The sequence below is a fragment of the Gordionus sp. m RMFG-2023 genome, chromosome 4 (genome assembly GCF_954871325.1).
Source record: "Gordionus sp. m RMFG-2023 chromosome 4, tfGorSpeb1-WG-v2, whole genome shotgun sequence".
Classification (NCBI taxonomy): domain Eukaryota; kingdom Metazoa; phylum Nematomorpha; class Gordioida; order Chordodea; family Parachordodidae; genus Gordionus; species Gordionus sp. m RMFG-2023.
In genome coordinates this window covers 17,835,641-17,853,964 of record NC_088778.1, presented here as the reverse complement: position 1 = coordinate 17,853,964, position 18,324 = coordinate 17,835,641, and positions in this window count along the sequence as shown.

Sequence of the window (18,324 nt, the reverse complement as noted above, 5' to 3'; positions counted from 1 at the left end):
AAACAAAGTTTGTTAAATTTTTTCAAATTTTTATTTACCTTGCGGATTAAAAGAATGACAGTGGCAACCTAATATTAGACCCAAACTTTATACTGGGCTCAAAACATCAATATATAATTTTTTTAAAATTTCTATTAGGGATGCACCGATATTTTTTATTAGATCGGGCCGATATTTCACCTATTTTAAAATATCGGTTAACGATCCGATATAAAATGGCGTCTTTAACAAAAATAAAATTTATAAATTTTTTAAAAAAAGTGATATCTAAAATCATTTATTTATATTAATAAAATTGAAATCCATATTTTTTTAATAATAATAATTAATTACCATTCTGCCATATTGTTATTTTTTTGCTCATTCTGTTTGCAAAATTGTGCGATAATCTCTTCAGAATCTGTTTTTAGTAAAGCAGGTGATATTGAGAGTTACCATCGCCGCAGGCTGATTTCTGATAAATTGGAAATTTTGGTATTTCTAAAAAGAAATCTTAGATATATTAATGTTAAATATTATTTTAAATATTTATTCAAATTTCATAATATATTTGTTCATTACTTATTATGTATATAGATTAATGTTGTTACTTATTATATAAAAAAAAGTGATTTAACAATAAAAATATTTTATATACTATTAGAATTGCAATAGAATTGAATATAAACTATAACTGATCATAATAATATATTTAAATGATATAAATTGTGGTATAATTAAATTATAGATGTTATACTAATAAAAAGTATATTACAAATTAAAACCATTGGTATCTTTACAGAATACAAAATTAGATATGATATCGGATCGGTAATCGGCCGATATCAATTTAATATCGGGAATATCGGATCGGTAAAAAGTACTATCGGTACACCCTCTAATTTCTATATTTTAAGCATGGGTCAAAAAATAACAGCACTAAATTTCTTATGAACCTAAATGTTGTTGAGCATCATTTTAGTATCAAAAACTTTTAACTAGGCTTAAAACAAAATTTTCATATTTTTTTCCTTGTGGAATAAAATATAATGGCAATGCCAATTCATTATTAAACCCAGAGGTTATAGAATTTCTTAGTATCAAAAACTTTTAATTAAGCTTAAAACAAAATTTAAAAAAAATTTTTTTTCGTGGAGTAAAATATAATGATAGTGTCAATATATTACTAGATCTAAAGGTTTTAGATTATCTTTTTAGTAAAAACTGTGAACTTTTTTAAAAATTTATCACATTTTTTTCCTCGTGGGAAGGCAGTCAATTTATTACTACACCCATAAGTTTAGAACATCTTTTTAGTATTAAAATTATTTAACTAAGCTTAAAACAAATTTTTTAAAAATTTCTATATTTTATTTTCATCGTGGACTAAAATTTAATGTCAGTGTCATTATTAGACCCAGAGGTTTTGCATCAAAAACTTTTAACTAAGTTTAAATCAAAATTTTAAAAAATTTTCATTTTTATTTTCCTCGTGGAATATAGTAGTGACAATGCCAATTTATTATTAGAACCAATGGTTTTAGAACTTGTTTCTAGTATCAATATTTTATTTGTAAAATAATTCATATAATGTCAATAAAGAAGATATTATCTAGAATATTATAATTTGATGTGTACTATTTTTGAAATTATTTTATCGAAATTATTATAAAAGCTTATAGTATATATCATATTTTTATCGAAATAATTAAATATGAAATAAAGAAATTCTAAAATTTTTCAAATATTAAATACTTAAAAAAAATCTTTAAATTTCATCATGCTGGATAATGAAAATTATTATAGCACCGAATATTTGGATTAAAATGTTTGATTTCATCATAAAAGATTTTTTGTGCATAAGAAACACCAAAGTCTATTACAAAAAAGGTTAAGAATTTTAATGAAAAATCTTACTTGAGCAATCTCAAAGAAGATCAAAAAAAAATTATAAACTTTCATCACACTAAATTGAATTTCTTACATAATTTTTTTTAAATATTTAAACATGATGTTTAAAGCTCGAGTAATTTCTTTCACTTTTTTACAGTTTTGTGATGATTTAAAGAAAAATGTTAGAAATATAAACCTATCCGGATAAAAATATTTTGTCTGCAAAAATAATTAAAATAACATATTTACTTTTAAAAACTTGAAAGAAAATGTTGAGAAAACATTATTTTTAAAAACTTCTGGTAATTAAATTAAAACTTCTAATAATTCTTTTTTAAATTTGAGACAATTTTAATTTTAAACTTCTAATAATTTTTCTTCCCGATTAAAAACTATATTTCTATCTTTTTCTAATGTCAAATTTTACTATCGCTATTATTATGAATCTATCTCCAATTTCAGGTTTGTTAATATAATATTCGATTATTTACTAACTTTATATACATAATTTTATAAACGCTTAATGAAACTTCATATTCTCTCGAGGGGTTATCTGAAATTGTAATAGAAACAATTAGCCTCAAAGGCAATTAAATATATGATGAATTTAAAATATATATATTATTAATTGTGTACGACGATTAATTGTTTGTTTTGTAAAATATATATATACTGCGGTACAAAAGGTAAAAAGTTGTTAAATTTATAATAAAAATTGGTTTCATCACAATGGCGCAGTCGTTTCAAATGGAGAAATATAATATAAAGGAGTGCAATATGGAAGTTTATTTATCAAAAATGGAATTCATATTTAAAATCGCAAAAATAGAAGAAAAAAATCATTTTTATTAGCGAATATTGGATTAGAGGTTTATTCTAAATTATTTAATTTGTGTTTGCCAAAGACATTAGTTAAAAAATTATTATATGAAGAAGACAAACTTCATGTTAGAAAGATATTAGTTCTTTAAAATGGAACAAGAAAAAGATGAAACCATCGTAGAGTATATTAATAAATTAAAGATAAAGGCAAAGACGTGTGAATTTAAAGATATGTATAATACAGTAAAGCGGGACAAATTAGTGTCAGGAATTAATAATGGAAAAATATTAATGAAATTAATTAACACGCAGGACTTGACATGGGAAAGTGCAATACAAATCGCGACCGCAATGGAGACTAAAGAAATGATGTCATATGAAAAATTATCTGCAGGGAAGGAGATAAATAAAATCTCAAAAACAGTAACAAGGGAGCAGTATGACAAGTACAAACCAGTATCAAAAATTATTTGCTATTGTTGTGGATTAGGAGATCACATAAAACCTAAGTGCCCTAATTTGAATGCCATCTACCATAATTGTGGGATAAAAGGACATTTACAAAAGTATGCAGAAGGAATCGTGGGAAAAAAGAATATATTCGAACGATAGATGTTCCAGAAAATGAGCGAGAAAGTTTTGAGGATTTGGAATTTCCAGAGGAGTCTCGAGAAAAATTTGAGGTGAAATTATTGATAGATAAAATTTATATTAAATTTTTAATTGACACAGGATCGGCAGTCTCCATTTTGAATATAGAAGACGTTTACCGTTTAAAAATACCAGTAACAAAAACGGATATTATTTTAAAATCTTATAATAATGTAATGATCAATATTAAAGGTAAATTACCCGTTAATTATATGAATAAAGTTATATATCATGAATTTATTATTGTAAACAATGGGATTAACTTGATAGGTAGAAACCTAATAAACAAATTAAAATTATTAAAAATAAATCAATGTAATATAGTTAATGAGGTTTGGGAGGATAATATTGTACATAAATTTCCCTTATTATTCACTAAAAAATTAGGTTTACTAAGAGGTTTTGAGGCCAGTTTAGCGGTAAAATCCAACCCACAGTTTCAATGTATTAAAGGTAGACCGATACCATTTGTGTGGAAAGCAAAACTCGAAACGGAATTACAACGACTGGAATCCATGGGAGTTTTAGAAAGACTAAAATACTCGAATATCGCTTCTCCGATTGTACCCGTATTGAAGAAAGATGGATCTTTACGAATTTGCGGTGATTTCAGACAAACGGTTAATGCAAATATTTTGATAGATAAATATCCTTCACCCAGAATTAATGAATTATTAGCCACACTAGGTAATGGGTGTAAATATACAGTATTAGATTTATCCGAAGCGTATTTTCAAATAGAGCTAGATGAGGAGGCAAAAAAGCTGTTAGTAATCAACACGCCTAGTGGATTGTATCGTTTCATACGACTTCCGTTTGGGGTAGCCTCAGCGCCAGCGATTTTTCAACAAGCAATGGATTCATTATTAAAGGGATTACCTGGAGTAGCGGTATATTTGGACGATATAATAATTACGGGGGAATCAATTGAGAGTCATAAGAAAAATTTGATAAATGTATTAAAGACGTAATTAAATCTAAAAAAATGTGATTTTTTTAAAGATTGAATTCTTAGGTCATACCGTTAGCGAAGAGGGAATTACGACAACAAATAAGAATGTCAATGCAATTTTAGACGCACCATTACCAAAAAACGTCAAAGAATCACAAGCTTTTATCGGTATAATAAATTATTATCAAAAATTTATAAACAATTTCTCGACTATTGCCGCTCCATATAGGCTTTTAAGGAAAGATGTGCCATGGAAATGGACAAATGATGAAACAATTCTGATTAATAAATTTAAAAAATTAATATCATAAGCACCAATTTTAACACATTATAATCCGGAAAAACCGATAATTCTAGCTGCTGATGTGTCTCAACATGGAATAGGATCAGTTATATCTCATATCATTAAAAACGAGGAAAATCCGATTGGATACGCGTCTCGGACATTAAATGCTGCCGAACGAAATTACAGTCAGATAGAGCGTGAGGCTTTAGCAATTATATTTGGATTAATTAAATTTAAACAATATTTAATTGGCAGACATTTCATTATCATTACTGACCATAAACCCCTAATATCGTTACTTAATCCACATAAAAGAATAACAGATATGTCATCAAGATTAGTGATGGTCATTACTACTAGCAAATTATGATTATGAATTGCAACTTCGAGGGACGAAAAAAAATAGTAATGCGGATATGCTTTCCCGGTTTCTAATTGATGGTAAACCATCTGCTTGGGAAGAGTTAGATATTAATTTAATATTATTGGATGCTCCACAATTTATTTCAGCGTTAGATATAAAAGCACACACAAGAAATGACCCGGTATTATCAAAGGTTTCACGTAACCTTACAACTGGATGGCCAAATATAATAGAGAAAAATCTAAAACCGTTTTTCCAGCGCCGAAATGAACTCACGATGGAGGCAGGGTGCATATTATGGGGATTAAGAACCATAATTCCAAAAAATTACAAGTAAATATTTTGTCTTTTTTACATATGGGGCATCAGGTTTATACTAAAACAAAATTATTGTCACAAGAGAACGTTTGGTGGCCGAATATTAACGAAGATATCGAATTACACGGTAAGAATTGTGAATTATGTCAAACAAATAATCCTGACAATAAAACGATCATAGGGAAATGGCCCTCCGCAAATAAACTATGGGGAAGAATTCATTTAGATTTTGCCGGACCAATTAACGGAAATATATATCTAGTAATAATTAGTAAATGGCCTGAAATACAAAAAATGACGACGAATAATTTTACTGAAGTAAGAAAATTGTTGTTAAGACTTTTTGCTATTTTCGGTTACCCCAATACGATTGTTACGGATAATGGCCCCCCCATTTCAAAGTAGAGAATTTAGTTTATTTTGCAAACAATTATCAATTAAAAATGTATAGTGCCCCATACCACCCTAGAACCAACGGAGAAGCGGAGCGATTAGTACAAACTTTTAAAAAAACACAATGATTATAATAAAATACAAGATTTTTTGTTTGATTATCGAAATACGCCACAAATAACCACAAAACAATCACCAAGTTCAATTATGCTTAAATTTCAACCCATAGGACCTTTACAATTAATAAAACCAATTTATCCTCATCCATATATACCTCAGTTACCTGGTTTTTTTAATATAAATGGAAAAATATATGCAAAAGATTTTAAAAAAGATAATTAAATACCAGGTATCATCGTTAAAAGAACAGGACCAATGACGTTTTTAGTTGAAACTAAATTAGGGTTATGGAGAAGACATATTAACCAGTTAAAACATAGGTTCAACAACTCCGATTTAAAAAATAGAGAGGAGGGAAGAGAAGAAGAAACGATGCAAACTACATCACAAATGAATGAAAATGATCATATACAAAATTCGATAGCAAAAGACATAGATCCTATACACGAATTGGTGACCAAAGACATGGACCCAATACAAGACTCAATAAACAAAGACACCATCATAAATGATAAGATGAAAATCGACAGTAATGAGCAAACGGTGGTAGAGAACGAAAGTACAAGCGTTATCCAAAACGGATAAGAAAACAATTTATACCGTTTCAAATCTAGAGCCCAAAAAAGGAGAGAATAGATGTAATAGAAACAATTAGCCTCAAAGGCAATTAAATATATGATGAATTCAAAATATATATATTAATAATTGTATACGACGATTAATTGTTTGTTTTGTAAAATATATATATAATGCGGTACAAAAGGTAAAAAGTTGTTAAATATATAATAAAAATTGGTTTCATCACAGAAATAACAAATAGATACCAAAGTTATTCTCTTATCCCATCAAATTGCCTTAAATGTCTAATTGACATTACAAATCCATGTCAAAATTCAAATATTCAAGAGCAACCAAATTTTGATCCTATTCGTTTGAGGAAAAATATGGTAATTGGAGAGATGAAAAAAATGAAATTGGCTAAAATATGGCTGAGCAAACTAATTGATGATCAGCCCAATGCAAAGACAATTGCCTATGATCTAAATTTATCCATTGGTTCAGTTTATCATTCAAGCGGGAAACTTTCCCAGAATATTACGACGACCCTTTATCTAATTATATTATAAAAAAACGAGGTCGGAAAAAGAAAGGCAACACAGAACTTCAATCGAATATAGCTGAATTTGGCAATAATAACGGCTATACCATTAAAACATAATACAACATTTACCGCCACATTTAAGGTTGAGTGAGTCGGCTATATAAAGATGCATCAAATCGGGATGGAGCCGGAAAAGAACCCGATGAGGAATTTCTCAGATGTCATCAATATTTGTAAAGAATATTGCCTAAAAATGATGAACGTGCCATTTCTAAATATATTCTACTTAGATGAAACAGGCTTCAATTCTCACGTCATTTCCCACTATGGATGGACACCTCTGCTGGGTAAGAGGCCAACCGTCAAATTCCCTCCTTCAAAGGGGAAAACGTATCGGTTTTATTTAACATAGGAATTAATGGTCTCAAAAATGACTTCATCCAGTGAGCCATCGCGCCAATATAACTAAAAATTATCAAAATACAGCATATCTTCTACCTTATTCCCTGCAACTAAACCCCATTGATTTTTTTTGCGTTTTGAAAAATAAATATCGATCTACCAAAAATAACAGAATTCATATAATCGAGGCAATTATAGCCTAATTTCACTAATTATGATTTCAGCCTCTACTCACATACGATACGATATATAGAAGAGGAAACCCGATCTATTTCTTTGAACGAGTAATTTAATAGATAATTACACTAGATTATTATATAATATAGATGTATTTTTTCGTTAAATTATGTGCAATTGATTTTTATATAAATAAAATAAATATACATTAAATAAATATTATGCAAGTCATTTCCGAAACTATAATATAAGGTAAAGTTTTACCCAAAAAAAATTTTGTATTTTTTAACTGATTCAAAGTTTTCCAGTTTACAGATAAAAAAAATTAATTTTATAAAAAAAAAACTTCGGTCATAAAAACAAATTTTAAAGAAAAAAAACTTAAATTTTTTATAAATTGCAAATGTGTTATTTTAATTATTTTTGCTAATAAAAGAAACTATTTAATTTAATTCTTTTTTAAATCAAATTTATTATTATTATTCTATTATTTCTTTTTAGTATATATATATAAAGTTTTTAACATATTAAACAATCAACGTTAATATATTTTAAAAATAAACAATATTCAAATAAAACTAAAATTAACTATTCAAATTTAAATTTATTTAAATATATAATCAATCAACATTCCTCCTCTTCTACAAAGAACGAAGCTTCTTCTCAGCAGTCATCAAGAGCTTGTTGTCCTAGAAGTTTTTCCTGTTTCGATTGTATTCGGTTTCTTCTTGGTTAGCGCATAAGAATGTTCTCGTAGGTTTGATAAAATCGTTTATTAGAGTTGCGTGAGTTTGTACGTTTTTTGTAGGCTTGATATCCTTATCGTATGTTGTTCACATTTCTCAAAATTGTTATTATCATTAATCCAGTTGAATATTGGAATTTGGAATAAATCGGAATATGTAATTTGGAATAGTTGATCAAATCAAATATATGAATAATATGCACGAATAAAATTTTGAATTTCGGAAAAATATGTAATAAGGAATGATAATTTATGGAATAAGGAATAAAATTTTAATCCAGAATAAGGAATGATAAATCATAACGATTATTATATTAATCATAGCGTTTTATACTTTTAGCGTTTTAAGCGTTTTATATTTTTAGCGTTTTATTTTTAGCGTTTTATTTTTAGCGTTTTATTTTTAGCGTTTTATATTTAAATTTTAAGCACGTAATCTTTTAAGTAATCAGGTTTATTTTTAATTCTTATTGGTCTAGTAATTGGTATCTTAATCTCATTCTTCGTGTCCACACTTCCCCCCTTAGAGGAATTTTTAGGGTCAATTTCATAATATTTTAAACTGTTGTAACATTCTCTTTTCCTTAACTGATCAAGATGCCTACTTACTATCCCTTTATCAGTATAAACTTGAAACATGGTGTTACTCTCTTTAAGCTTGATGCTGCCTTTGCACCACGTATCATCACCCTGTTTCTTATACCAAACATAATCTCCTCTATTAAAAGTTCGATTTCGTGGTAACGACATGAAGACTTCACCAACTTTATCCTTCAAAGGCTTTAATAAATCCCACTTTATTCTAATGTCGCGGTTAAACATTCTCTTGGACGGTGTAACTCCCGTAGTGTCATTCGGCGTGTTTCTATAGTTGAACAAAAATCTGTCCAGGCAGTTTCTAAGTCAATCTTTATGTTTCTTTTCATATGAGCTTTAAATGTTCTCACCATACGTTCAGCTTGTCCATTAGATTGCTGATGGTAGGCCGACGTAAGTACATGTTTTATACCATAATTGCTACAAAATTTTTCAAAATCTTTGCTCGTGAAATTGGTACCATTATCTGTAACAATGGTTTCAGGTATACCAAATAGTGAAATAGTTTTATAAATTTCCTTTAACGTGAATTCAGTCGTAATACTCTTTACCGGAACTATAACCGGAAATTTACTATAAGCATCAACGATTATCAACCAATTCTTTGTAAAAAACGGACCCGCATAATCTATGTGTATCCTTTCAAATGGTTTAGTTGCTGCTACCCATGGATTTTGTATTTTCTTTGGATTGTCATGATAAATATTACAATCATCGCAACTTTTGACTTCCATATCAATGTCGTTGACCATACCAGACCACCACATACGATCTTTGGCTAATGATTTAATTTTACCTGCTCCCAAATGACCTTCGTGTAACGCCTTCAGTATGTTCTTTCTCAGACTTGACGGAATTATTATTTTGTGGCTTTTGTACAGACAATCTTTAATGATACTTAGTTCTTGTTCAATATTTTCATAAATTTTATTTTGGATAGGCACATTATTTCTTATGTCATTCATAACTTGAGATAATTCAAAATCTTTGGATGTTTCATCACGTATTCGGTCAAAACTAAGAGGTATATCGCCAAAGTCATTTATAATCGCGATATCATCAATAACGTCATCATCAATTACTTGTGGTAGTCTTGAGAGGCAATCGGGAACAACATTGTATTTACCAGCTTTATATCTGATGTTAAAGTCGTAACCCCCCAAAATTATACTCCACTTCTGTAACCTTAATGACATGGTGCTATTATCTTTGAGCCCTTTGGTGAAAATATGGATTAGCGGCTTATGATCCGTTATAATAGTGAACTTAGTCCCTATCAAGTATTCTTGAAATCTCTTGATAGCAAACATAATGGCCAAAGCTTCACGCTCAATATTGGTATAGTTTGTTTCGGATTTTGCTAAAGTTCTTGATGCAAAAGCTATCGGTTTTTCTTTGCCATCTTTTTCAGTGTGAAACAAAACAGCTCCTAAACCTCTTTTAGATGCATCAGTCGCAATTCCGATAGGTAGTTCAGGATTAAAGTACGTCAAAGCTGGAGGAAGACTAATCAATGTCTTTAGATCATCAAAACTTTTGGAGTGTTCTAAATTCCACTCCCATTTTTCTTTGTTAACAATCTTGTATAAAGGATCAGCTATTTCAGCGAAGTTGTTCAAAAATTTTCTGTAGTACCCGGCCATACCTAGAAACGTTGACAATTCCGCGGCTGATTTTGGTTCCGGCATTTTAACGATCGCCTCTATCTTGTCATGGTTGGCGTGGATCCCATTGGCGTCGATGTCGTGTCCTAAGAACCTTAGACTTTTTTTGAAAAATAAGCTTTTTGCAAAATTAGGCACTAAGCCATGAGATAGTATTCTTTCAAAAACCTTCTTTATGTTGTTGAAATGAACTTCGTCACTACTTCCCGTTATTAGTAGATCATCAATATAAAATACGACATCTTTCATGTCACTGAAAATTTGATCCATAATTTGTTGAAAAATCGCAGATGAAGTCTTTAACCCAAAAGGAAGTCTGGTAAACCGGTAGTACCCCCTGTGTGTAGATATAGTTAATATGTCTCTGCAGGTTTCATCGATGGGAATTTGTAGGAACGCATCCTTGAAATCTATCTTGGTAAACTTCTTCCCTTCCTTGAGCTTAGCGATAAGATCATTTATTCTTGGAAGTGGGTATCTGAAATCCTCAAGGGCTGGGTTGACAGTGTCTTTGAAGTCGGCGCAAACCCTAACGCTCCTATTATCCTTGTAGACAGCGGTTATTGGACTTGCCCATCGGACATCTGTTACCGGCTCAATGATTCCATCTCCTATCCATCTCATAAGTTCTCTAGTAACAGCGTCTATCTTTGAATAAGGTAACCGTCTAGGTGGTATGATTTTCGGTTTGGCGTCATTACGTAGATATATCTTGACATTCCCTTTGTTGATCGGTTTTTTAGTCAGTTTAGATTCGCAATCTTTTATTAATTTCTTTATTTCATCTTCATAGTTGGTATCAATGTTTGCTATAAATTTGTTCAAAATATTACTAAAGGCATTAATCCACATACGTCCCAATAACGCATTTTTATTAGATTTAACGATCACGGCTTGCAAGTGTTTGGTGATACCTTCGTAGGTTACTTTAACTTGAGTGACGCCAATAATTTTGATTAAGTTTCCATCATAAGCTGTGAGTTGTAGAGTGGACTTTTTAAGATCTTTAATACCTATTTGTTTAGCCATATCATGAGGTATAATTGTAAACTTGGATCCCGTATCAACCTGCATAGTAACAGCAGCATCATTTACTTTTAAAGTAGTCATGAACGCATTATCATTAAGTTTAAACTCAGTTAAATTATTGATATTAAAATCACTACCATTATTATTTTGTGTAGGGTTATTTTTTTCTTCAACAATCTCTTCAATGTTCATGTTACAATTGATGTTACTTTGATTCATGTCATTATATTGTAATGGTTTTCTTTGATTAATATTTTGATTATAATTTTTCCACGTATTATTTTCTCCATTATTGTTGTTATTGTAGGATTGATATTGATAACCATATCGATTATTATATTGACTCTGATTTCTTTGATTGTTGTAAGACCAGGAATTGTTTCTCCCATTATAATTATTGTTTTGCCAAGTACCTCTACCATAATTGTTTGAATTGTTATTGTATTGCCAGGCATTGTTTCTATTATAATTGTTTGCATTATTGTTGTTGTGCCACATGGAGTTTCTTCCGTAATAGTTTGGATTGTTATTCGAAGATTGGTTATTACGAAAATTTTTAGAGTTACCCTCACTGTCTCGAAAAATATTGTTTTGATAGTTTCGGCTAGCACTATCATTAGGCCTAAAATCAATATAATTCCTCTTCTTAAAATCAAAATTTTCCCTACGAGTGTTACGACCATTATAATTAAAATTATTTTCTTTAAAATTATTATGTTCATAATCATTAGAATTATTCTTATTATTACTAAAAGTACTTTTGCATGGTATTTTATCCATGTTTAAATTGTAAAATTTTTTATTTTTATCCAATTTTTTATCATTGTCTACATAATTTGTATCGCTAACGTCCGGTTTAATATTGCTGCCATCTAACTCCACTCCTAATTTCATCATCTTATCTAAACCTTCGTGCTTATGTTTATTTAACTTCCTTCTGATATTATCATTTAAAGAACAAGTTATTAATTTCTCAATCATTCTTGTATCGTTATCAAAATCGCATTTTTTATGAAGTTTTGAAATTCTAAAATAAAAAGTATGGAAGGACTCCTCGGCACCTTGTACCGCTAAGTTAAAGTTCATTATATTTACATTAATGTCCTCACTTGGAATTAACAGTTTCAATTTACCAAAAACAATATTAAAATCTTTTAACTGTGCTTTAGAACATATCGACGTAACTTGGTCTACAATCTCAATTGGTAAGCTGCATAGTAGTGTCCTAGACTCAATATGTCCTTCAAAGTATGTTTCTATTAAGTTAAGATAAGTCTCAGATAATTTTCCTGATAACTTGGGAAATTTAGGAACATATTGAGTGTGTGTAAGAGTTAATTTTTCGTCCATGATAAAATTTTATTTAAGTAAAGTAAACTTTCAATATTTAAAATCGTAAAAGCAAAACATTATAGTTCATTAAAATCAAATTTAAGTTGTCTAAAAATTTTAATTTTAATCAAGAGAATATGGTCCACCAAGTTTTAATAGTTTATCTATAAAAAATTCTAATTCAAATTCGTAAAGAAGATTTAATCCACTAAGTTTCAAAATAATTTGTCTGTGAAAAATTTAATACTAATTCGTGACTAAGTTTTTAGAAGGAAAATTAAAAAAATTTTATTGATATTCTATAGGTTAAACATTGCGTAAATTTATATTTAATAACGTAATATAGGGAAAATTTTCTTTATCCTATAAATATAGTATGTCAAATATGTAAAGCGTAAAGATATTTAAATTTTAATATCTTGTGATTTCACAAGATATGAAAATGAAATTATTGTCATCAAAAATATAGGGCTTCCCATTTAGAGACATATAAGCATCAATCATCTTTCGTAAGGATTTGAAATAAAAAACAATTTCATTCGTTCTATTATCACGGACATAAGAAAATTCTTTACATACTCCCATTTCTTTCAACATTTTATCAATAATAATGCATTGAGGTATATTATAAGTTTTAAAACAAAACATCATAACGTAAAAATTGAAAGATTTTGATGAAAAAATATTTTTTATCATATAACTCTTTTATTTATATATATATATACTCTATTTTATTTTTTTTACCTTTTTATAATTTTGTAAATTTGGATAAAATTTTGACTATCGAAAAGAAAAGTCAAAAAATTTTATTTGTAATTTATCATCTCCCATATCGAACGACGAATTTAATAAGTAATTCCTTTACCTTTTATTTTTACAAAAGAATTCAAGGTAAGGATATTTTAAACTTTTATTATTTTACTTTGTTTTATCATATTTTTTTTTAAAAAAGAGAAAGAAAAACGAAAAACGTACCACCGTAACCGGGGAACCATAAAAGAAACTATTTAATTTAATTCTTTTTTAAATCAAATTTATTATTATTATTCTATTATTTCTTTTTAGTATATATATATAAAGTTTTTAACATATTAAACAATCAACGTTAATATATTTTAAAAATAAACAATATTCAAATAAAACTAAAATTAACTATTCAAATTTAAATTTATTTAAATATATAATCAATCAACAGCTAACAAAATATTTTTATCTGGATGGGTTTTAATATAATCTAATCGTCAACATGTTTCATTAAATCATCACAACATTGTAAGTCAAAATTAAAAATTTTCAAGATAAAATTTTTTTAATAAATTAAATTTCCAACATAATTTTTTTTGTAATATTTAAAAATGAAGTTTACGCTTATTTAATTATCTCCCCTTTTTAAGTCCAATATGTTTATAAATGATAAAATCTTTGTTTGTTTACCCCCTTCTGTTGTACATTTAATAATAACACATATTTCACGTAAATATACAAAAGCACATAAATAGAGAAAGATTTTAATTTAACAACATATTGAACTTAAAAAAGGTAAAGCAATAAGATAATACATCCTGTTTATATATTAAAAAGAAATTATGTTTGAAAATTGTACGTGTTGCCACAAAATCTAGAATATTGAACATTTTGGCCAAAATTTAGAAAATTAATAATGTTGATAAAATTTTCTAGTTTCTGAGCAAAGATTGTAATTAGATAATTAAGCATCTTAAATTAATAACTCGTTAAAAATGACGGGCGATTCGGTTTTTTTTCCAGCAGATAATCTCCCAATAATGACGGGCGATTCCAACATTTCTCCTTGATGAATGAATTAAATGTACCTTTATTTTGATGCAATATGATTCCTTAATTTTCTATTATTAAATATGATAATGTCTCCAATATTAAAAATATATAATGATCATCATCAAATAAAGGAGAAAATTCTGATTTCCTATCATTTTTGAAGGGAAAAATAAATGAAAAAATAAAAAAGATACATGCGACATAATCTTATTTGATTCAGAGTTCTGGAGTGCTATTTGACAAAAGAATCCCACACAAATTAAAGGGAAAAATTTACAGTTCCATAGTACAACCAACTATTCTATATATTTCGGAAACATGGCCAACCAAAGAATCAAACGAGAGAAGTCTACAAAAGGATGATTGCTGGGGTAACAAGAAAGGATAAGTTGCGCAGTACAAGAATACTAAATAGTTTAAAGGTAGTGTCCATTAAGACTAATTTAATGGTAAACAGACTTAGGTGGTATGGGCACACAATGAGAAGGCCTATGAACTAATAGGAAATAAAGTTGAAAGTTTGGGAGTGATGGGCAAACGTAAAAGAGGAAGGCCAAAACTTCAATGGGGCCATAAAGTTAGAGCCAATATAAAGAAGTATAAAATAGATAAAAGAGATTGTATGAATAACATAAAGTGGAGAGAGATGTTGAAGGAGCTTACCACCAGAAAAGGTGAAAAAAAAACAATATATATATTTACAAGTTTGCTTTAAAAATTTTCAAAAAGGTTCACAAATAATGATTGACAATTGACACTTTTTTATGGTCATCTTTACTGAAATTTTAATATAACATGTTTATAATATATATTTTTACTTATTTTCTTTTATCTCATTAATTTTTCCGACGATAACATCCTCAAAAATTTTAAATAACAAATAAAAGTTGTTAATTAGCTTGCCCATTGTTAAAATTTTTCAAAGGTCCGTTAGCACTTTTTAAATTATTTAGCTAGCCAGCCCAATTTGATAGAAGGGCGTGGGCTAAAAACCAGATCATTTCGGCAAAAAAATTTAAAAATATTTTAAATAACGATTAACTGAAATTTTATATTTAACATGTGTACAATATATATATTTACAAGTTTGCTTTAAAAATTTTCAAAAAGGTTCACAAATAATGATTATGACAATTGACACTTTTTTATGGTCATCTTTGAAATTTTAATATAACATGTTTATAATATATATTTTTACTTATTTTCTTTGAAAAAATTCAAAATAACGATTATAACAATTCCCACTTTTCTATGGTACATCTTCACTGAAATTTTAATTTAACATTTTTACAATATATATTTTTACCGATTTACTTTAAAAAAAATTAAAAAAGTTCAAAAATAACGATTATGACAATTGTCACTTTCTATGGTACATCTTCATCCTGAAACACTAAAAATAATTTATAAAATTAATTTCTTATTTTTAATATACTTAATGAGCAAGTTGTATAATGTGGTATTGAAAAATTTTATAAAATATTATCAAGATGATGATTGAAAAATGCAATAAAAATATTGGTGGATTATATTTTTAAGGATTATAATAGTAATAAAAAAAACTATTTTTCATCCCAAATAGCTAGCCTGTGTTAGACCTGTGCGCCGATGCCTCAATCGACGGCGGCGTTATTTTTTTCATCGGCGTTCGGCGGCGCGATATTTATTTTAAAAAATTTTTAATTTATAAATCAAGGTATTAAATTTTTTTATAATTTATTTTGGCGCTCTTTTCTAACAGATTGTTAACAAAGTTTGATTCATTTCTGAAATTATTTCCTGTCTCACTCCAATTTAAATTATCTTCTCATTCTCAGAAAAAGACTATGGAATTGCATTTTTACTCAGATCAGAGTTCGATAAACAACACATATTAATAATATTCTATTGATTTTTATTATAACAAATTAAAATATAAATTTGGAATGCAAGCAAAATATAAAGTATGAAATATAATAAATCAGAATTCAGACTCAGCAAAATTATAATTGTCATGAATAAATAGTATATATTCAAGATTCGTGGGACATAAAGAAGTCCTTTTTGCATTGAGTATTAATCCAGCAATGGAAAAAATTCTTTCGCTGGGCTTACTGGTTGCAGATATACAAAGAACCTTCCTAGCTAAATTAGCAAGCCTAGGAAGTTTCCGTCGTTTATCTTCCAAAAGGTTAATGTGCATCCTCTTCTGGGATATTATGTTGGCTGAGCAAAATATGACATTCTTGTTCTAGATTATAAATGTTGTTATAATCGTTGCTTGGATGGGAATGTTTACGAACTATTTTATCTATATAAGAACTAACGAGCTATTTTATCTATATAAGAACTATGCTTGCCCATTATCTTCAACTTGAATCTCATTCCGTGCATTTTTATCATGCTCTAAAAGTTTTAGATGTATATTTAAAAATTACAATGTTGTCGTAAAATTCGAATTTAAATATTCTGAAAATTTTAAGATTTTGAAATCTGGGATCAAATAGAGTCGCTAAGATCTAATGTTTAAAATATAATTTTATTAATAAAAATATAAAATAACTTGAAATTCAGTAATAGGAAACCCATGGTCAAGCTTTTTTTCATATTTTCTTAAGCAAGCAATCAGATCTTTGCTTTGTAGGGTTTCTATTTTCAATGCGAAATAATAACCCTAGTATATTGTAGATCCCTTTTGGGAGGAAAGAAATTCCACCGACTCTCGGAGATTCAATACTGCGTAAAGCTCATCAATCATATCCCATTCATTATTAAAGAGTTTTAAAGATTGTTTTCCTATTTTATTTAGAACATTATTTATAGGAATTTCGTTTACACTGCGAACACTATCTAGCATAATTAATATGCTGTGCCAGCAGGTAGGGCAATTTAATTTTAAAGTTTTTGTATTAATTAGATTAGTTGGCGCAATGCCATTTCTATTATTCGATTCATCAGACATATCAAAATGGTCATCAAAGGATGGATCAGAATCATCAATATCCAAGATATGACCTGTCTCATAAATTGACTGCAGACATTTAGGATGCTCTTTTTCAATTTCACATTCCAAATCAGCTACTCGATATCTGAGGGCTGAAATTATTTCTCTAATTTTTTTAATGAGAATATCAATAAAATGGATTATGTTTATCCGAATCTTCCTCATCTTATAAATATAAACAGGCATCATTGTGCTTTTCTTAATTTCATTCTTCAAAATAAGATTTCCAAAGTACCTTCAGACATAACTTGATTTATGATTAGTAGAGAGAGTTGTTATTTTATTGTATATAGGGTGGTTTAAAACGTGCAAGTCCATAAAAATAATTAATATGTATTGTTTGTGAAAATGAAATATGATGTAGGAATGTAAATTATATACATTATTCTATTATATATAGCAATAGAATACAATTCATATATTAATTTTATTAATGTTAATATTCAAATTTAAATAATAATAATTAAACAGCATTCTAAAAATTATATATGCCGCGCCGCCGCCATAAAAAAATTGGCAGCGAGCCGGCTCGCGCCGATGATCTCAATCGGTGGCTGTTTCGGCGTGAATAAAATTGCCAGCGGCGCACGGGTCTAGCCTGTGTGTAGTAGGACTTTTTTGCCTCTTTTATACGCCTATTTAAAAATTGACAGGCATAAAAAAATTTAATTTTTTTTATATTTATAATTTATAAATAGTTATTATTATGTCGGAAAGT